At 48.8% G+C, this 23,515-nt stretch overlaps 1 protein-coding gene across 5 annotated transcripts in view; it reads right to left on the reverse strand.

Moving 5' to 3' along the window:
- The window catches only part of ATP7B (ATPase copper transporting beta), a 535,606-nt gene that overhangs the window by 12,856 nt on the left and 499,235 nt on the right, over nucleotides 1–23,515 (reverse strand). The gene's annotated exons all lie outside the window — the stretch shown is intronic.

The raw sequence follows: 23,515 nt of genomic DNA on the forward strand, positions 1-23,515 counted from the left end.
GTCAGGTTCATATTCTTCTTTTAGGTAGGGGGAGATTAAGTGATTTGCCCAGAATCACAAAAATTGTTTGAGCCTGTTGACAGACTCGAAGATGGTTCGCCAGCTGCCAAGTCGGCCGCTCTAGCCCTTTAAACCACATGATTGCAAGGCAGTAGTGGCAGCACACTGTGGCAAAGGGTGACGACACGTCACACGGCTAGAAGTCAGCAGTGGTTGAGATTAGAACATACATCGAGCACAGACCTCCCTGGGCCGAGAAGAGCTGAGGAAGTGGTTAGTGAATCACTAAGTGAAAGCACCCAAGGATGCCAGTGTTTGGCACATACAAGGAGACCTGGTCGTGCAAACAGCTTAACTGGCAGTGTTTGCACCTTGATTAATGGAAGTGTCTGCGTTCCTAAATGGGAAACCAATGAAAAAGAAGCATTGGCAAAATCATTAGATTTGGCTTTCACTGCAGCTTCCACCCATCAAGACATTCATCCGTCCATCCATGTACTTAATCACACATGATCCATACACTCAGTCACTCATACACATGCATCTATTCATCCTCCAGACTCATTCTTGCATTCACTCACTGACCCATCCACAATAAATGCACAAATTCACAATTCATTCAAGAGGGCCTTGATGCTGTGCTGCTACTTTGTTAGAGTGCTGTTGAGAGTGTCGCGTGGTAATCTGTGAGGGGCGTGAGAGGGCTCCCAGGAGTTTGAGAGGGCAGCCGCCAGCCGGGATTGTGACTGTTTTTCCATTATTGTGCTACAGCAAGTCTCAGAGTGCGAGAACACTACTCTGAACAGCGGTAGAGTGCGGTCGGTAATCTGAGACTTGTCATTCAAGGACAGCGTTGCTATCAGGAACTAGCGTGTGTTGATGTAAATTGGCATGTAGAAATATGCAGACAACGCCAGTAGATTAGGAGAGGGTTTATTGTAAATTGAGTGGATACATAAAGGACCCCACCAGGAGAAAAAGTAGTTAGATGCTCAGCCCCGGTCTGTCAGACTCACCAGCCCTCCAGGGAACCCACATATTGGGTAACTTGACTAGCAGGCTACCACCTAGGGCTACTCCTTGCTCCCTAACCTCCTGTACTTCTAAGCATGAGCCTACTCCACTCTCTGCTATGGTGACCAACCAACACCCACCCACCAGGAGATGGTCAGAGAGCGGGAACCCCTGGAAAATCTGACAGCAGTTCCTACACAACATCGCAGGAGCGGCAGCTCCCCTTGTGATGTTTAGGATCCTCCTGTGGCAGCTGTGAGTCCCGCGGCACCATTCACAACACTCCCACCTTGGCAGCCATTTTGTGGATCACCAGTAAAAATGCCACACCCTCCCAGCCACAGCACGAACCAATGAAGACCCAGAGACGGGTAGTGAGTAGCAGCACGACAGTGCCCCCCCCCCCAACACAACCTCCAGCACTCGGAACAAGTGTACAAGCACAGTGGAGGGGCGGGGTACCTGTACACGGCATCATTGCCACTTATTGCCGAGTGGCCCGAGTCCAGTGTGCTACCTACATGTAACTTTATTAACTAAGTCAGAGAACACAGGTCTTTACTTGAAAATGTAAACATTTCCCGGCCAAACGACTTTTATTCTGCAGGTGACAGTCACTATGCTCAAGTAAACAAGCACCAGATCATAAAAAGACATAAATACATCAGATAATGCCCATGTTGGTTTCACAGGGTAGCATGCAGCAGATTAGCCAGACAGCACAGGCAACAAGAACTGTCCATGTAATTTCCTGCCTGGGGCTCCCTTTCAGCACCCAACGATGCAACTGTCTCAACAGCTGCTTGCACACTGCTGATAAAAAGTGAAAAGAGTGTATTAATCCTCTAGGCTAATATAAAGTTGATTCATACAAGATTGACACGTTAGGTAAAGGGGCTTGGCAGGGGGCGACCAGAGGCTGAATGGGGCTGTCCCAAAGCCCCTCTTTGTATCTTAGTGCAGCACACCTGAAATAGTCTGTAACCAGACCTAAAATCGATATGATCGATCTGCATTATGCACATATCCTGCATCCCAATGGAATAAGCATTAACATGTGTTTTTTTTAAATTTGGCTTTATGTTTTTTAGGATCGATGTCACTTCATGCCTAGTACTTTTCAGAGAAAACTAATTTCTGATATTTCTTTTTCAATGCCAGCTACAAATCTCAATGTTTGCAATACCTTGCATGAAATATATTTGGTTGAAAAGCTTTCCTCAAAAAAATATATATTTATTTTCATTGAAATCATTACTCCTTCTGCAATCATTGTTTTGAATATTGCTTTAAATTGTGTTTTCGAAATACCTTGAAGCCTCACTAATCTAAACCTAACCCTTCACTTATACAGACCTTATTGTACTAACCTTCTCAATAACTCCACCAAAACTTTCCTCAAACATTGTTCCTTACTCCAACCTGTCTCTCTCATTAACCAAACCATTTACCCTGACTGTAAAACTGAAATTATTCCTATCCCTAACTCTTCTAATCCAAAATCCAAAACTCACCGTTTACTCTTCATTTTTCTTTATATTGTACGATTCAATTACAAATATTATTTGGGATAATTGAGCCATGAAACTAGTTAGTGTATTTAGGGAATAGATTAGTATGTGTGGTTACGAGCACGAGAAGTAACAAACAGCTGACAAGAACCAGGGAGCCGCCGCCGGGGTATTTATACAGCAAGCTGACAGCAAGCAAGGGCTCTCTGTGGTCCACCCACTGCGCGCATTAATCATCAGTTTAACTGTAAGACTCAGAGGTCCACGGGACTGCTCTCTGCTTTGAGGAGGGGTGTGGGAATAGGAGTCTACAACGATGCGTGTGCGTGCATTCTCCGCTGCACATCACGAATGTGTACATCATAGGGAACCTAATACCTCCACCGCCAAGCATACTACGTTCGAAAAGTGAGCATGTACCAATGCCTGGTTGAATACCTCCGTAATTATTACACGTGTAATAAGTGCATTTATTTAACGGCGTCTCACCTACAAGTACGTATTGTCGTGGAGGACACAATGGACCATGGTTAAAATTAAAAACATAAATAGATGCATACTACATTGAACTGATAGGGTATTCTACCTTAATTCCGTCCGGGTCTGTAGTAGGCACAACAACACAAGTGAAGTCACGACGAGTCACTGGAGTCACGCGCTCTCCTCTCTGTCTGACTCAACTACTTTCACTATCACTTTTCGTTGTAATGGTGCGCCACGCGCGGTGATGTCACTGCAGCTTAGAGAAATGGCCAATCACCTCGACATGGCTTGATATAGCCATATGTGATTGGCCATACTAAGCTGAGCAGCTAACACCCACGAGCGGCACCATCCCTGCTGTACCAGCAGTGTGTCAGTCAGCCAATCCTGGTGCAGCCTTAACAGCGCCACTGCGCCAGGATTGGCCTCGGCCAGGATAAAATCTGCCCATCAATGAGACCGGGGCCCCGGGTCCCTGCCTGTAACTCAGTGCTATAGGGGGGTGGGGGGGAAGGCAGTATAGGAGTACGCATGCGCAGGCCAGTCTAAATGATGATGACTCCTGGCTGTCACATGCGCAGCTGCTAGTGCTTAAGCCTTACGCTATTCTCATTATGAGAATAGCGTCTCCTTTCTCAAACTCATTGCCTGTGCTGTACGCTGTCACTCACTCACTCTGCTGCAGCCCCGCCCCGCACGGCCCACTTCCTAAGCAATGCCCGATTCTGTCGGGCTTGTCCCGGGCGGTAGCGCCGAGTCAGTGCGCTCTTATTTATTTTAAAAAATGGTGCTTTTGTAAAACTTTCCTTGTTATGCATGACATTGACGGGTCATCCATGGGTAGTGGGGCAACGCCCCAACGCCCCCCATGGACGCACCGCCACTGTCTTTTAGTACGCATTGTCTTTTACTTCGCATGCTTTTACTTAGCATGCCTTTACTTCGCATAAGCCGTTACTTCGCAGGAGAAGAGTGGATCCATGGTTGAAGGTGAAGAGAGGGACCACGGGCAGAGAGAGGTAGGTGGGGAAGTGTAGTTAGGGTAGTGTAGTAGTGTATGTGTAGTGTAGGGTGTAGTGTTTTAGGGTTTAGGGTAGTGTTGTAGTGTATGTGTAGTGTAGGGGGTAGTGTTGTAGGGGTTAGGGTAGTGTTGTAGTGTATGGGGTAGTGTTTTAGGGTTTAGGGTAGTGTTGTAGTGTCTGTGTAGTGTAGGGTAGTGTTTTTGGGTTTAGGGTAGTGTTGTAGTGTATGTGTAGTGTAGGGTAGTGTTTTAGGGTTTAGGGTAGTGTTGTAGTGTGTGTGTAGTGTAGGGTAGTGTTTTAGGGTTTAGGGTAGTGTTGTAGTGTATGTGTAGTGTAGGGTAGTGTTTTAGGGTTTAGGGTAGTGTTGTAGTGTATGTCTAGTGTAGGGGGTAGTGTTTTAGGGTAGTTTTGTAGTGTATGTGTAGTGTAGGGTAGTGTTTTAGGGTTTAGGGTAGTGTTGTAGTGTAGTGTAGTGTAGGGTAGTGTTTTAGGGTTTAGGGTAGTGTTGTAGTGTATGTGTAGTGTAGGGCATAGTATGTTAGGGTTTAGGGTAGTAGTGTAGTGTAGGGTAGTGTTTTAGGGTTTAGTTTAGTGTTGTAGTGTATGTGTAGTGTAGGGGGTAGTGTTTTAGGGTTTAGGGTAGTGTTGTAGTGTATGTGTAGTGTAGGGTATGCTAAGTAATAGCATGCTAAGTAACGTCATACATTCCAGCGCAGCGAGCGGGCCTACAGGTCCTCAGTCTTGTCCTGCAGGGTCTGCATGAGTTTCCCCAGTTTCTTGTGGTCAGTGTCCAGTTGGTATGCACTTTTTCCACCTCTGTGATCCTCCTTTCCGACATATCAAGTCTCTCAGCATGCTTATCCAACCTTTCCGCCATTCTATCCATCCTGTAGGTTAGCACATCCATTTTCGTACCTAGCGACGCTATTCCACTTTGCAGACTTTTTTCCATTGATAGGAGTAAGCTCCGTATGTCCGTACCGGCTTGTTTGCGCTCTGTGGCGGGCAGCCTTGCAGACTCAGCATCGCCCGCATCGTGGGAAACGGCAGCTTTGACTGGGTCTTGTCACCTCTTCCCATTTTTCCTTGAGGGTGGGCGATTGGGGCCACAAACGGAGCCTCCGGTTCAACCTCAACCGATGACAGGATGTGCTGACTCTACGGGAGGCAGGCGGCGCCGACCCGCAGGCTCCACCGGTAAACACCACAGTCCAGCGACTAGTCCGTGCCGACCAGGCCGGGGGAGGCCAGATCTTTCTGTCCCTGTCGTCAAGCTCCTCCACTCCCGAGCCCCGAGTTCTCTTCTCCGCCAGACAGTTGCGCCAGACCGCTGCCGCACACCACCGGTGTATCTGCGACGTCACGTCGTCGCTCCTTGGAGTCTCTCCTTATTCCCACAATCCTCGGACCGCCGTTTGCAATGACGGAGAAGTGTTCTTCCCCACTTCCTCGCACTCCCTCGGGTAACCAGGTGTCCCCCCCTTCACCTGTCTCACCGTGGGGTCAATCAAGCCAGGGCCGTGTAGTCTGCGCCTCGCACCCTGCCCCCGGATCGTGTGCCAGCAGGGGGGGGCTCTGCCCTCTCAACTCCCAAGGCGGAACAGCGGGGGGGTGGGGCGAGGAGTGCCTCCAACGGCACACCCGCTGCATCTGCCAACCAGTTCCTTGGTTAATTGGTGCCGCACCCCTTGGTTTTTACCTCATGTGAACTGTATATCAACTTCATCAAGGGAATTGAGAGCAACTGTTGAAGGGGTATCACTATAGTTTGCAATCTTCGCCTTATTGTGATTGCTGACACAAGGAAGCATACGGGTCTCTTAGCTCTCAGGCAAGGTCTGCTTAATGCAATATGAACCATAAATTAGCTAGTAAACATGAGCTCATATCTCAGCATCACATCTTTATTCAGATAATATAACATCATAGGCCTGATGGTGAAATGGTACAGCCCACTCCCACATCACATCAAGCCACAGACAATGGTCCCAGTACAAATTTTGAGAGACGGGGTGCTGCCAGTGACTCACTAAGCAGCATTTGGATATTTCACAACTCTATGTCTTTAAAGAAAATATATAATGAGAGATTTCCTTTTAGTGTAGGGTGGAAAAGTGTGGAGGTTCTACAGGGCATTTTGGAGCTTACGTTAAAATAACATAGCTAAATAGTGGCGAGTAGGTTATTGTCCCGACATTTGAGTATTGCTCTGGATTCCAACTTGCGGAAAAATATACTTTTCCCCAGCAAATATGCTGTCAGGTAAAAGTTGTCAGAATTTGAATAGAGAAATTGCACAATATTCTGGAGTTTGCAGCTCAGAACAGGGGAAAACATGTGTGTAGGAAAGTGACCTTTCCGAGATGGTCACCCCCCACCTTTTGCCTGATATTTGATGTGATTTCAATCAGAAGTACACTGTGTTCCTGCTAAGTAGGTCCCCGGTGCCAGATCTCTTTCCCAAAACTGTGCAATTGTATGTTTTCTCCAATTGGCGATACCTTTAGGACTGTCAGTAAGTCCAAAGTAAATGGTACCTCTGGTACATGGGGTCGGAAGTACTAAAGAGGGTCTACACAGGCAGCAGCATAAATTGTGCCACCCCAAGGGACCCCTCACCAAACTCATGCAAACTGCCACTGCAGGCCACGTGTCTTGGTGCAGACAAATGCAGTGTAGGTAAGTCACCCTTACAGCAGGCCTTATAGCCCTAAGGCAGGGTGCACTGTAGTACACATGAGGGCCTAACTGCCTGAGTAAATATGCCCCTGTAATGTTCGGTTCCATTACTGCCAGTATGAGTGATAAGGGGACCCATTTTAAAAGCATGTGCTGGACACTGGTGAAAATGAGTTTCCCAGCTACATGATGGCTTCACCAAAAATAGAAATGTTTGGTATCAAACATTTCATATTAATAAACCCACACGGGTGCCAGTTCCATTTTTAGTAATACAGCATCCAGAGAGCACCTTAGAGGAGCCCCCGGAAACCCTAACAGCCACTGGTGTGCTGACTGACTGGTTCTCGCCAGCCTGCCACCAGAGACGTGTTGTTGACCCCCAAGGGTGAGGGCCTTTGCCCGGTTGTATGATATGATACAACCACGCTTGCCTAAACCACGCAGGCCTAAGCAATGCGGTCTGAACCACGACTGTGTCTTTTCCACACATGCCTTTACCATGCATGCTTTTACAATGAATTTTGTTGTAAAGATATGATCGCTAAAGGGATACACGTGGTAAAGTGCACACACTAGCCCCCCACCCTGTGCCCTAACACCCGACACCCCAGCCCCGCAATCCACCCCACCCATCCCATAAGACTACCCCAACTCCCCACACCGAGCCCTGAAACCCGGCCTCTGCCCAAAAAACTACCCTGACTCCAACCCTCCCTGCCCCAAGCCCTCAAACTGACCCTCAGCATTGAAAACTGCTTCGTCACCCCCTGAGCCCTAAAACTCTGCCCCAGCCCTAAAAAGCATCCCAACCTACCTTGAGCCCTAAAACCCTGCCCCCAACCAAAAAGCGACCCCAACCCTAGCCCCCACCCTGAGCCCTATAACTGACCCCCACCCTTGAAAACTGGCCTAAAACTACCCGACTCCCCACAGCACTGAGCCCTAAAACTCTCCCCAGACCCAAAAAACGACCCCCCAAAACCAGCCCCAGCCCCACTTACCAGGACGCGTCCCGGAGCTTCCGCTCCCGACCCTTCCCGTTCCGCATATCTAGACTGTTGACTGCCTTAACCATGCATATGCGTGATTCAGGCAAGTGCTGTTCCGCTTGTGTTGAAATGGCACGCGTGGGTCAGCCCGCATTGTAATGGCTGTTTCCCTCTTTTCTCTTCGTGGCCCATAAACAAAGCCTGATCATTGAGGGGGTGCTTTGCACTCCTGCCTACAGGATGACCAGCGGATTAGCCTTCCAGGGCAGGAGCTTCGAAGAGGTCCACTGCCTTTGGTATGCCAACCAGGTTTCTCTCACATGAGAAAAAACTAACCCCCTTTGTCAAGAGCCATCTGGCACCGGGACAGGTGGGAAAATTAGCTAGGCAAGACAGGTGTGTTCACCTTCAGATGGGCACGATCCCTGAACTGGGCTACCTGAAGTGGATGTGACTTCGGAAGTGACCATATTGGTGATGGGAAATTTAGGATCTCTGGGACAAGGTTATGCCCACTTCATCCAGGAAGTGGTCATATAGGGTTGTGTAGTGACCCCAGGAGTAGGTAGCCCACTGACTATTACCTTATACTTCCCAAACACCCCTAAATTCAGTATTTAGGGGAGCCCAGGCACCAGGAAATCAGATCCTGCCAACCTGTAAGAAGAAGATGGACGTGGAATCGCAAAGAGCAAGAACAGAAGATCGAGCAACTGACTTGTCACCAACCCTGTCTGCCTGCCTGCTGACTTCAACAACTGCACAAAAAGATGACTTGTCCTGCAGGTGCTGAGTCCCGAAAGCTTGTGAAACCTGCCCTTGATTTATCCAGGAACCAAGAAGAACTACCATTGGGCAGCAGACCTCAGGGGCGTAGCTAGAGCTTATGGCACCCGGGGCTATCCTTCAGAATGCCGCCCCCCTGGGAGGGTGATCGGGAAAAAGGATGGCGAGCACCTGAAAGAGGTCCGAGAGACACATAGTATCGCCGCTAATAGTTACCTCGATCATGTAAGTTACATGCACATACATGACACGGTACACGTCTAGTATGTATAAAAAAGATGAATCCACTTTTTAAAATGGGGAGGTTACCCTACGATGGTTGGGATCACCAGAGTTGTTAAAATACCCCTCACACACCAAAAGGCCCCTTGGTGTCATGCTTCATCATCGTGGTCTTCGCACCCCTCTACGGGATGCGGCGTGCTGCGACCTACGATTACGCGGGAGCACTTATAAACGACTATGTGTGGTGTGTGTGAGGGTTTTTGTTTTATGTGCGTGAGTGGTGAGGTTATCGGCGAGTGATGTAAAAAAGTGCCTAGCTCGTGGGGTGAACGCAAAAAATACTTTAATTGGCCCCCGGGCTGGCGCTGTTAAAAGGGTGAAAGAAGCAGAGGTGTGGTATGCAGGACAATGTGCATCACCTCCTGTGTGTGTGTGTGTCTAGACAGCCCCCGTCCCCAAAATAGTGCCGCCTGGGGCAGACAGCCCCCACCTAGCTATGCTCACACTCACTCTTCTCTCCGTCCATCCTTATCTCCATCCAGCTATTCATCTCACACGTTAACACATCAAAACAATATGGAAAGCATCCTTTTTCTTCCTCAAGACCCTACTGAATATAAACCTTACATAAATTTCCAGGATTAAGATCTCCACATATTACCCAGCATAGTGACAGAAATAGAAGAATCCAGTGGACTGTATGTAGGCCTTGCTCTGTTACTCAAGTGCAACACCCAGCGTGTACAAAAGGCAGCAGTAAGGCTTCTTCTACATCTTACAGCCACGGAGCTTAGTAACGTTGTATGTCACACCTCCAATGGCCCCCAGTTTCTCAGAGGATTTTCTTCGAAGGGCTTGGCATAGTCCACAAAATCACTTACTGAGCTTACATGAGACGTGAATGTCCCTGCCCAAAACCTAGGGTCAGTATCTAGACACCTCCCCTTTCCACAAGAGGGGAAATGACTGAACAACCTTCTCACTCCAAGCAGCTAATACCATGAGACATGTTTCCTAGATTCATTTACAACTTTTTAGAATACCTAAGATTTAGGAACGATCTAAAATAAGGCACTTTCCCACATCCACTAAACAATACGCAAATACTAGTGCAATGCCATCTCACCCTTTATGGCTGCTTACTAAGTTCCCACTCCTGTCAACCTAGGGACTTTAGATTCTATCAACCAGCCTACAATCACCTAGTACCCCTATGCATCATATATCAAAGTCCAACAACAAATCATGATTGAATCACCATATCCATCTATCTTCTTTTACTTATTTTGCTATCTTTAATTTCTTTCCCATATTGTCTTATGAGGCTGAGCTCGTGCTTTTGCTTATATTATGCTCCTGTAGAACCCGTATATCATTACCGGTTGCAGAGTATGCTGCTTACTTACTTATTTCACATGCAACTGGCTACTCCGGCATCTTTAAGTTGCCTCTGTTTGGTCTTATTTTGTTTAGAAAACAATTTCAATAAAAATCTTGGAATAAATAAATAGCCTTTGCTGAGCAATAGACTGCCAATAGTGAATGGATAAACACCTCTGATACTGCCCACATTCTGCTCACCGCACATTGTACACCAGCTGAATTATTCATCACAGACTACAAACAACTCTCACTTGCCTCCTATAGAGACTTTTTGAATCCTTTACACAGCACACATCACACACTAAACCTCAACTGCATACATCTCCCTTTTCAACAAAGACCAGACAGGCCTTCTCCTGAATAACGCAGACACACCCACTACTTCACGTGACATGGCTTTCAGACCTATTGGTCTTTCTCAAAACCAAAACCGTCAATGACTGCAAGTATACACTGGTAAAAAACATGAATAAGCCCACGGTTTGACTCACACGTTACACACCAACTCCAACTTTCTCGGGCATGATTAATTTCAGGTTCAGCAGCAGCAGCGGTCCGGTCCCAGAAACACATTTTTTAAAATGATTCTTCGGTGTGCATAGCTGCCAAGGTCTCAGATTGCCATGTGTGACATTTTCAGAATTTCAATGTTATTAAGAGTGACATTTGAAGGAGTATGAGTGACACTTTCTCGTGAGCAAAATGAAGCAATGAAGACAAGGGAAACATAAATATCACAAATTACAACCATTTGTGCAATGAGACACTATACTAGCTCCTCAGTAAAGCCCTGCTGCCCTTTGTTGCAGGGGGTGAAATGTTTAGTAGGCATTACTGCACAGAGTGAGGCGGCCATCAATGCCCGGTTACTCACCGGTAATATCCATTACTCCGAGTCCTGGTCTCTCCGTCCCATTCCTTACAAGTGAGCAGCTAGTCTGCTCCACAGAACCCCTAGCCTAGCTGAGCTGTTTGCAATTCCCCCAGGATGACTTCACCATCACGTGACGATAAAGGGGGAAGTGCCGAAACCAAACATCCTGAGAATACCAAAGAAACCAGAACGGAAAACATACAATCACCCAAAGAAAACCCAAACCAGGGAGGGAGAGAAGGGCTCAGGAATGGGACGGGGAGACCAGGACTCGGAGTAATGGATATTACCGGTGAGTAACCGGGCATTACCTCCTCGTCCTGTCTCCCCTCCCATTCCTTACAAGTGAGCCCATACCCAAGCACACGGTGATTGTAAGAAAAAAACAGACCAAACAGTCCGAGAAAAAACAGGTCCAGTTTTAATCAACAGAAAATAGTACAGATCACAAATCATGTACCGCAGAAAGGACACTAGCCCCAAAAGCAGCAGAGGCGCCATCCCCAACCGAAGCCGATAACGGGCAACAAACGTATTGGGAGAAGCCCACGTGGCAGCATTGCAAATGTCCCTCAAAGAGGCCCCCTTGAACAAGGCCCAGGAGGAAGACACGCTCCGAGTCGACCGACCCTGAACAGAAGAAGGCAGAGGACAGTGGGCAGAATCGTAAGCAGAAACCACAGCGCCCCAGACCCAACGAGATAAGGAGGACAAAGAAGGCCGAAGCCCCAGCCACGAGAGGCCATAGATGACAAACAGGGAATCCACTTTACGGAAACCAGCCGTACGCTCCAAGTAGATGCGGAGAGCCCTCTGCACATCCAACGAATGGAGGAGCACCTCCACAGGAGAGGCAGGAGCCGGAAAAAAACACCCGGAGAACAATATCCTCCTGACAGTGAAAAGAAGACACCACCTCAGGAAGAAAGAACTGACTCGGACGGAGAACGACCATGACAGCGCAAAAGCGCAAGATGGGGGGAGAAGCCATCAGCGCCCCAATCTCACCAACCCTCCGCCCAGAAGAAATGGCCACCAGGAAAACAACCTTAGCAGAAAGGGACTTCAGGGCCACGGAGTCCAAAGGCTCGAAAGGAGGACCCGCCAAAGCCCGCAGAACAAAGGGAAGAACCCAAGGAGGCACAGGAGAACGAGAGGCAGGACGTCGAAGCAAGAAACTCCACAGAAGTCGAGCCACCAACGGGGAGACAGAGGAAAGAGAGGAACCCCGAAAAACAAGAATTGCAGCCCATTGCGCCCGCAGGGAAGAAACTGCAAGCCCCAAGACAAAACCATCCCGCAAGAAGTCCAACACCCTCACGGCCTCACAGGAGGCAGAAGAGAGACCCCTCCCAAGACACCAGGTGGAGAAACTCTTCCAGTGACGGGCATACGACAACAAGGTGGAAGGACGCCGGGAAAGCTGGAGACATTGGGCAACCTCCACCGAGCAACCCAGACCCAGCAAACTCAATCACTCAAGTGCCAAACCCCCAGCCGGAGGCGTCGCAGGGAGGCAAGCTTGAGAAGAGGAGCCCGCAGGGGGGAGGGAGACAGGGGAAACCACCAATGAGGGCAAACAGAAAAGGTCAGCAGAAGGGGGAACCAAGACTGCCGAGACCACTCCGGAACCACCAGGAGAACCTCCGCCCGAAGCAACCGAATACACCGGAGGACCCGCGGAATCAGGGCAAACGGAGGGAAGGCAAATAGCAGACCCTCCGAACACGGAATCGAGAAAGCATTGGTGGCCCACGCCAACGGAGAGGGAACGATGCTGCAAAACAGAGGAAGAAGGGCGGAATCCTACAAGGCAAAAAGATCCAGCCAAGGAAGGCGGAACCTGAGGACAATCAGATCGAACAGATCCGGGGACAGACAGAGGGACACCGAGGAGGGGAACACCCCGCTCAAAGAATCCGCAGGCCCATTCACCCGCCCCGGAAGATAGACCGCCGTCAGAGACAAGAGAGTCGACTCGGCCCAAAGGCCGATCTTCCGGAACAGGAGAAACAGAGCACAACACATGCCCCCCTGGTGATTCACAGAAGAACGAACCACCTGAGTGTCCATCAGCACCGAGACCGCCCGACCCCGAAGGAGAGGACCGAACCAAAGAAGAGCCAACCAAACCGCCCTCAACACCGCCCAGTACGAGGACAGGAGGGATTCGAAACTGGACCACCGACCCTGAGCCTTGGAGGCACTCAGAACGGCACCCCACCCCAAAGCACAGGCATCCGTGGACAACACTACCACAGACTGAGGAGGAAGGAGATCGAACCCCCGGGAAAGAGAGAGAGGGGACAACCACCACTGGAGACCCGCCCGAATCCCCGGAGTGACAGGGATCAGAGTCTCGTAGTCCAAGGATGCAGGATCCCAGTGCAACAGGACATGATGCAACAGGGGGTACAGATGTAGCCCGGACCAAGGAAGGAGATGCAGAGTGGACGCCAACTCCCCCGACTCCATAACCAGAGACGGGCAGACACCCGGGACCAGGACAGAAGCTAGGAAAGGTGACAAAACAAAGTCAACAGGCGCTCCTGTTGACTTTGTTGACAGGAAAACCAAGCCCACGTCCATGCGGAAGAGAGCCTCCAGGAAATGCAGGGACCGGGAGGGCACCAGGGAGGACTACCTGTGGCAGAAAAGGAACCCAAAGGAACCCAGCAGATGACACACCTGGCCTACATCCGACAGAGCCGGCGAAAAAGATGGAGAGAAAAACAACCAGCCATCCAGACACGGAAACACCAGCAGCCCCCTGGAACGAAGGATACCCACCAGAGGGGCCAAGAGCTTGGTGAACACTCTGGGCGCCGAAGAAAGGCCGAAAGGGAGTACCCGGAACTGACAATGCAGGGCCCCCACTGCAAAGCGGAGAAAACGCTGGTCTTCCGGATGGACAGGAACATGCAAATACACATCCATCAGATCCAGGGATGCCAGGAAGCCTCCCGGTAGGACCAGAGGCAGGATGGACTGGAGAGCCACCACCCTGAACGGACGATGGACAACGAAGCGAATGACCCGCTTCAGATCCAAAACAGGACGAAGATCCGAAGCGTCTACCTTCGAGACCAGAAAGAAGGACCGAATAGCAACCCCTGCCCCACTCCAGAGGAGGAACCTCCACAACAGCCGTCACCCCCAACAGGAGCCGCACACCTGTCAACAAAGCAACTCTTCGCAGAGGAAGGCGGGGCAGGGAAGTCCGAACAAAACCCAGAGGAGGAGGAGAGGAAAACTCGAGCCGGCAACCTTCCGAAAAAGACTGAAACGCCCAGGATCCCGGAACCGACAGCCACGGGGCGCGAAAGGACCGGAGACAACCACCAACAGGCAAAGGCAGACAGACACCGAGAAGAGGAGGAAGCGGGGGTGGCAACACCGGCAGCGGCCCGGGTCAGGGCACTTCCAGGGGCCCCCCGGCCACGACCCCTGCCATGCAAGGGCTGAGAAGCGCCACGAGCAGGAGGCCCAAAAGTGCGAAGGGAACCAAACCCACGACCCCGAGAAGGAGGGCGGACCGGAGCCACCAGCACACGGGTCACAGCAGACTGCGAGACCATACCCCCCAGCTGAGGACCGAGCACCTCGGAACCTACAAAGGGCAAATGAAGGAGGACCGACGTCTGGGAAGAGTCCGCCTCCCAGGAACGCATCCAAACATGACGACGGGCAGCAATGGAAGCACCAGAAGCAGCCGCCGCTGCCCCCAAATTACAAAAGAGGCGCGGCATCCTCGCCGTCAGTCAGCAGAACCGACAGGGACCGGAAATCCCCAAGGAGCGACTGAACCAAATAGATAGAATAGGCAGACGCCCGGGCAGAAAAAGTAGAAGCAGCATAGGGACGCTGCACCGCCCCTTCAACCCGCCAAACCACAGCGTCCGCAGGAAGGGCGTCCTCAGAAACGACCAAACCCCGAGAGGAAAGGCCAGCCATCAAAGGACAACTCACACAGCCTGAGGGAACTCAGTAGCACAACCCCCAAGAGGGTAACGCCTGGACAGGAAACGAGGAAAAGAAGACTCGTCCACCTCCTACCATTCGTGAGACAGCACAGTGCTTACCGCCCCGTGCAAAGGAAAAGAGTCAGGAGCAGGCTGGACATACACCAAAACAGCATCCCGCAGGAGGAGAGAAGCCCAAATTGGACCGCACATGGGCGACAGATCAGTGAGCTCAGCACCCTGAACAAATCGACCACGCACACCCACATCAGCAGCAGGACCATCGACACCCACAGGAGCAGCCTGCGAATTCAAAGAGACCCGAGGCACCTAGGGAGGAGGCCCAGCCGCGCCCTGAGCCAAGAAAGCAGCAGCCACAGCCCCATCAATAAAGAGGCGCAGGGCATCAAGAGGGGCAGCAGAGGAAGAACCAAGCCAGCAACCAGCCCAGCCCAAACCAGGCAGAAGTAAGGACAAAATCCCAGTCAGGAAGGACCCCATGCAAAGGACACGAAGTCCCGAGAACACGAAATCCCACGAGAGCTGGAAAAGCGGGCCGGCACAAAAAGCACAGCCAACAGCCAGACTCGCCCCCCAAACGCACCGTGAAACACGAGCGCCGCACCTCCACATACAGAAACCCCTGCCCGCTAAAGCAGGGCACACGGGGACACGAGAAATCACCCAGGAACGGCCGCTGAAGCAGGCCCAGGCATCAAGGTAAGAGCGGAGAATGACAAACGGCCGCTAACGCGAACCGCGTGTCAAATGGCAGACCACCGGCAGAGGCAGCGCGGGGGAACACATAGCAAAACAATGGGCGGCCGCTAGAGCAGGCCGCCGAAAGTAAAATAAAACAAAAGGAACTCACCAAAACTCGAGGCAAACTCCCAACAGCACAGCACAGCCAGGCAGCAGGAACTGGTGCAGAAAAAAAAGAACAGGATGTTTGGTTTCGGCACTTCCCCCTTTATCGTCACGTGATGGTGACGTCATCCTGGGGGAAGTGCAAACAGCTCAGCTAGGCTAGGGGTTCTGTGGAGCAGACTAGCTGCTCACTTGTAAGGAATGGGACGGGGAGACAGGACGAGGAGGAAATGAAGTTTGAATGGGAGCATCTGAAGGCCGTGAAAGGTCTAGCGTTAGAAAGCGCTAATGTGCACACTCCAAAAGAGCGGCAAAGAGGCGGAAATGCGTGGATTGAGACACATTGGGACATAGATACAGTAACAGACGCGTATTTACAGACACTGGGATGTAGAGAAACAGTCATGAGGGCATAAAGACATGGGCAGACTGTCACTACAATTTAATTCAGACACAGGTTGGAAAGGTACAGGGAACTCACACCAGGGACGCGTTAATGGGGCTTAAACGTATGGGTGAATTGGCACGGACTATTACAAACACAATGCAGAAAGACAGAAACAAACTTAGAGAAACTGAAAGAGACCGAAAACGGGGTAAAAGGCTTAATAAATGAATGTGGCCTTGAGGGGGTAGTGAAAAGTGAGGACATGATGCCAAAATCAACTGCATGACTATGGATTACCCAGACCCAGTAACACGTGCCGTTTTTTAATCATCACGAGGCGGGACTTCTTCCTAGGCTAATGTTTACCGAAAGTCACCGGTCAATTTTGCTACAAAAAGTCACAAATCAATACACTGTTTACTAGCGACATCACGCAGCCAAACACTTCACAAAGTCCGAGAATGAGATAGCAAGTCTTAAAGCAGTCCGATTTATCGCTTACCTGAGTGGAAAGAGGAGTTCCAACTGCTGATAACACTGCAGCTGCTGGAAATTGTTTAGTGAAGGCAGTGGGGCATGTAATCGGCAGCCCCTCTCTTACTTACACTCCCTCTGCCGTGTCTCGACCTCTCTCCTCGGCCTTAGCATAACACAATGCGCGCGCGGCCGGCTATGAGGTAATTGGACCTGCACAACATTCAGTTACCCCATCTGCCCGGGCCTAAAACCTGGTGCTACCTTAAGTGTTTCTTCCGTTCAGGCGCGCACTGTATAAAAGTGCAAGAATGGGCACCACAAAATATCACAGATATTTAGTGTTGTAATCTCAAAACACGAAAACTGTAAACTGCTGCGTATTCCGAGCGCATATAATACCGTGAAAACTGTAAGTGAAACAGCGCAGTTTAAAAGATGTTTTAGCGCTGCAGCAGCCCATGGTGTTAATCAAATCTCGGGTGGGTGGTGCTGGTTCTTACTTCGAGTCTTAACTTGACCCGCCTCGTTAATCCAGGGCTGCCTGCTGTTGTCCAGTGACAGATACTGACTCTCCTGGGCGGCCTCTGCCTGATGCGTAAAGCGAGTTCCAGGAGGAAGTTGTTGTGGCAATGAGCGCACCGCACACGACGTGCCGGGCAGTCACTCTGTATGCTTTACGCATCGGGCAACAGGAAGTCACGTGATGCGCTGCTGCGCAGCCGCGCGCTCGCACTTCAAACGGCGGCCGCAGCACTGGCCCGTTGCGGCGGCCTTTATCATTTATTTGAGGACACTCACTGACAGTAGTGTCCTCAAATAAATGATAAAGGCCGCCGCAACGGGCCAGTGCTGCGGCCGCCGCCCGCAAAGTAGTGCCGCATGGGGCGGACCGCCCCCACCGCACCCCCCTAGCTACGCCGGTGGCAGACCTGTTCCCCTGCAGCCTACAGGCAACCCAAAGAATACTGAGAGGACTTCAAGACTCCGAAAACCCGATGCCTAAGGACACCACTGCAACCTTCGCTCCAAGCCGAGCTAAAGTGAGCCAACAGTGTCAGCGTGGTCTCCCAACCCTCCAGAGACCATGTCTACGGTGGTTTTGACTCTCGTGGACTCCTCAACATCGCCTGCAGCCTCTGCACGCAGGCCCCCTCTACCGTGACTGCTCCCGGTAAGAAAAACCTGACACCTAAAGACACCTCTGCACTCATCGCCCCTGGGCTGTGGAAAAGAGTACCAAAAGTGTCCCTAAATCCCTGAACATCATGACGCCTGAGCCCCCCCTGCCGGTTCAGCCCGATACTTTTGTATTGCAAAACTTACTTACCTGACAGAATTTGTTCTGGTGCCTAAATATATATAAAGATACATGTTTATATCATAAATTGACCTCGATCTCCTTATTGAGTTGTGTGCATCATTTCTTGACTATTATGTGTATGTGCAGATGTCTAGCACACCGTTCAGATAAACCTATGGCTGCTCGACCACACTACCCCCTAGAAGAGCACCTTGGGATTGCTAGAGCAAACCCCTGTCCACTCATAAGGGAAACCGTGGACTCTTTGCACGTTATATCTCAATTTAATATATCATATGAAGAAGCATCTTTCTACTATATGTTATTGACATGTTATACCTCTTACTCAGGTAATGCAGCTGTATCGACTGGGTGCGGTATTACCACCTCACATATTGTGATTCTCATAAAGAGCTCCATTGTGTTTCCGTGTTGTTATTATTTTCTAATACTCAAAACATTTAGTTTTTGAGCCAATAACGTTTTTTTTACATTTGCTATAAAAAACAACCTGACATGCTTTAGCCTGCTCCTTTCACACTCTCCTGTAACCTACCAAGTGTTTCACTAGGGTCAATTTACAAAAAAGACTCAGAAAAAAGTTGGTCAGAAGACGCTGTCTAACATTTGGCTATCTTTGAAAAAATATTACATGTGGAAAGACAAATATGCAAAGACCCCTGTATTGTTAATGTTCAAAGTGAACCACTCCAAGGTTACCTGAGGCTGTTGCAGCACCCCCCCACCCTTAGTTCCAGCATATTGGTCTCAGGTCACTGCCTCTACACACAAAGCATGGACACTTTAGTAAGAAAATAAATTAGAGTGAAGTTTTGATATCCACAGTGCACAGCAAAAGGAGGTGGACTTGGGCAGATGTAGGAGGGGTTGGAAGATGCTAGCGGGGTGAGGGTCACTGGGGTGCTGAAGGATGCTATGGGTGCTAACACGCCACCTTGCGCTGAACGTTTCTCATGGCCGGCACTGAATTCACATCCAATTCTCAGGTTCAAAAACAGAAAGCGATAACAAGCTACAAGTAGTCCCACAATAAGCACAGTCATCCACCACACTGTACCTATTTCTTAGAGGAAGCGTTGATACCTTGTTAACTAAGCCGAAAATTCCAAATACTGGGCTTGATCTCTAACTAACTGAAACATATATGCTATCACGTGACATATACATTTTAGGGGTCATCATACCGGACAGTGTGTGTTGTGGCAGCTACTGGTGCTTTGGGTAGCAAGGGGAATAAAAGGTGTAGTTGGGAACCAGAACTATGGGTACTACTAATACATAACATTGTTAAAATGATGTTAGGTCCCACTTAACTAGTCCAAATGTATATAGTTTGCACGTTGACTAGTTTGGAGGTAAAGTTGTGTCCCAGTTAGTATTTGCCCTAATTTCTGTATGGTGGCATCCAGAGGTTCAGAAGAGCGAGGTGCCTGTTCAATCTTTCAAGTTTACCAACCCGGATGAGGCTCAGAATGCACGCAGGAATCCTGGAAGTAGAACAGTACAACCACCCCCTAGATACACCAGGTTAAGAGCAAGAAGACGAGTACTAGACGAGAAGGGACCGCCATGCATTGAATGGAATGATTATCATCAGGGAATCTTCCTCAAGCCATGGGACCCTTAAAAATACCATTGTTTAGGGCAAGTCAGTGTACCCTCACAGGACCCAATGACTGAGAATCAGATGGTTTCTAAAGAGGATAAAAAGTGAAACTAGTGAAAGAGTGGTTCATTCATCCCACCTCCAGCACGCAGCACCCACCTGAAGGATAGTGCAGCTAGTCTTCGGGCGTTGAAGAATGAATGGTCCTAGGCAAACATTGCAATGGGAGGTCACACATGGTGTCCTTGATGTCCGGGAAAGCATGAAGAAAAAAGTTCTCCCAAAATTAGAGCACAAAAGCATAGCCTACCAGAAGTGAAGCATAAATGAAATACCAAATACCTGGTAAGAAAGTCTGGTAAGAGTCACAAACAAAAAAACAAATGGTGGGCTCCTCCCTGTATTAGTCAAAAGACCAGAATAGTAGAGATAATAGCAGATCCTTTTTGCGAGAGTAAACAAAAATAAATTGGCAATTTAGTTAATACTGAGTCCCAATAGTTCCCAATAGTTCGCACAGTATAGGTGCAGATTCAGAAAACAATCAATCTGAAAAGTGGAATTCTTCGAGCAGTGGTGTCACACCACAGCAGAGCATCTGACATCTACACCAATAATACTTTTATCCAACACTGCATGGGAATTGACATATAATGCATGCTTGCAGCGATCAAGGCTGATGGCAGTTGGAGTCCTCTCACCACATGGTCTTGCCCCACTACGTCAGCCACTCAAGAACTGACTGTTTTGCTCATAGTTGGACTGTGCCCCAAAGATAGGTACTGTGACAACCCAGGCATGGAAAATCTGAGCACAGCACGTCGCATAATTTGACACAACACTTCACAGAACAAAACAGCACATAACATAACACATCACATCAGAAGAGCAAGCACAAAGAGTACAAGCCAACACCCCAAATTAGAATAGCACATCAGATTTTAAACAAAGGCAGAAAACAACAGTAAATTGCAGCACACCACAAAACAACCTACAAGTAACATAACAGAATATTACAGCATAAAATAAATGAACCTGACTGGTTCGCTAGGTACTAGAATAGAGAATGTGTCAGCCAGATCGCTGGGATGAAGCTCATTGCTGTGTCACAAATTAGAGTCAAGTTGTTGTGATCCACTCATGGAGAACAAATTGCTGTCAAAACTTTCCTGAAGAAGCATCAAGTTGCTAAGTAACCGCATACAAACCCTGTAGTGGGCCTGATCAGCATCAGGGGACACATATCTCAACATGCAATGTGAGGGAGGGGCTGGCATTCCTCAAAGTGCAGAACAAAAAGCCATGTGAAGTCCAAGTACTTATTCTAGTGTGCTTCACAGAGCAGGGACAGAAAGTGGCAGACTGAGTTTCTCCTACTGAATGGACAGCACACACACAGCAGTTGTCACGATCTGGGGGTTGTGCCGCTGACTGTATTTACTTTTCAGTGTCCATCGCGGCATAACGGGACAGGAAACTACATTTCCCAGCATGCTCTGACGCCAAGAACGTGACGCGCGTATGCGCGCGCAAACCCGGAAGAAAAGAGCATCGCGGATGAGGGACGCCGCCGATTATTTCGTGTTGGTTCCGGAGTTTCACGGTGTGCTGTCTACTTGGAGCAAGTAAGTGCCAGTCTTCTTTGGAGCGGGTCTGTTTACCTCGTACTGGCTGGGTACTTGTTCCGCTCACTCTTGGATACGTTGTGTGACGAAACGCTTCTCGTCTCTTGTTGACTTTACCTTTGCTTGAAAACTGTTATGCAGCAAGGAGAAGAGAGTATGGTACTTCTGCTTTGGGTTCATGTATGCAGAACGGAGTGTGGACCCTGAACTTTGTCACATATGAACTTATCCTTGAACTTCCCTGAATAACTTCATTGAGTATTCAGATTTATGTTGTTTGCCTACAGGAGTGCTACTAGCGGTTTTGCTGGGATTTTGTTATTTACTCAATTACAGAGACATTGTGTACTTACAAAGACTTACCCCAGCTTCAGAGGGTATTGATCTGATTAAGGCGTATTAATTGGATCTTCTTGCCTTCATCTTTATTTTCTCTTCGCAACCTTTTCTTGTTTATTTTGTCTCAACCTCAGAAGAGAGAATCACAGGGGGATACAGGGAACCTGAGACCGTGACATGTACCTGTGGATAATGGTATGAAGCAAAGTTCTTATTGCCTATTATTGTGTTAACCATTGCAGCATTCTTAGGGTGTTCTTTGTTTCATGTGATAGGTCTGGTCTTTGGTATTTCCTTATCTCTTCTGGTATTGAGGCCCCACCTATCCCTTTTCCAGGTAGGCAATTAGACGTACTTTAGTCTAGAGGTAAAGGAAGTACTTCTATGCTCCACGTCTGTTTCATGATATATATAGTTAGTGTATTTGTATTGTTGTTACAGCTCTCCCTCCCCGCTGTCCCCTTCCTTTCCCTCCCTCGCTCGACTGCCTTGGTGATCTGTATGCTTTCAGCTAGACACCGGGGACGTCGGGAGGTGGAACCCCTATATCTTCAGCGCCATCCCGAAGACAAGAACGACTAAGCCTGACAGCAGTGATCTCAGCAGATCTAATGCTGGATAAACCAGAGGAAGATTGGGTGCCACCGGGGAGTGAAAGCCGTGATGCTACTGATGCACCAATAGCAGAATAAGACATGCCTTTCAGAAGTCTGGTGAGGCCAACAAAAAAGCTGCAAGATCTCTGAAGACTTGAGGACGGCTATTATGGGGTCTGGCCACCCTGATCACCACACTGAAAAAACAACAGGGTGTCAGCAGGAACATGAGCGGTCAGACGGTATCAAATACCATGCAAAACAGCCACCTTGGAAAGGTGCCTTTTTAATTAAAGGCAGCAGAAGGTACACACAAAAAATACTTACTTAAATAGGATGTATGTAACTATCTATATTCAGAGTAATAGACATCTGTTCTTATTTTTTCAAACTTGGTCATTTATTTTATATTTATTTTGGATGCAGCATTCTTGTGCATAAAAATTGATGTTCTTGATAAAATGACACCTGACAAACATATCTCCTTTGAATACTCATTTACATTACTATTTAGATAAGCATTTGTTTATATTGCTAAATGTGCTGCTTTCAGAGTGAGAATCCTTCTTCTCCTGCATTCACCAATTAGTCATTTACATCTGCTTTTCCAGAAAACAATGCTTCTCATGCACTGCAATGGTAGCACTCCCAAGAGTGCATACGTATACACACAATGGGCAGCAACACAACAGTCAGAGAGAAGTACACTATATTTCAGGGCTCATTCAAGATGTGATGATGATCAGTCTCAAAGCAAGAGCAGAAGAGGGTGACGCAAAGTAAAGCTTTAAGAGGCCTGACTCAAAGGCCACTCTGTTTATTATTTATTATAAGAGATTAGGCAGACAGCTAAAGATGTTCAACACAAAAAGGGGCCGCTTCCAATACAGTGAGCCATTCACAGTGGAGTGTGACAGAGGTCACCCCACAAAGTGGTAGCTTCTCACCACGAGGTTGGTAAGAACGGAGCTCCCTTGTTTTAGGTCCCGATGAATGCCGCAGACCCAATCGGACCAGAAGGCAGAAACATGTCGACCATATTCACCATGGTGAGGGGACAATAATTTCCCTATTTCACCAGTCACTTGTTTTTAATACCATATAGCTGCCGGTCACATAAAAAATGTAATTTGGTAACTACAATGTTTTTTAAATCTCACTCACTCGTCACGCGCCCCCACTTAGTTTAGAAGTGCATCCCTGTCGTCAGGTGTATGCCCGCCCTCTACCAAAGCGAGTTTCTAGAGGGCGAGGACTGCCGATGCTGAAGCATAACACCTGGTGGTGTGTGATGCCAGTCCTTCACTTTTTGTGAGATGTCCACATTCACTATTTAATCTTTGAGCACCTTGGTCACTATACTGG

Source organism: Lissotriton helveticus, chromosome 8 (assembly GCF_964261635.1).
Source record: "Lissotriton helveticus chromosome 8, aLisHel1.1, whole genome shotgun sequence".
NCBI lineage: Eukaryota > Metazoa > Chordata > Amphibia > Caudata > Salamandridae > Lissotriton > Lissotriton helveticus.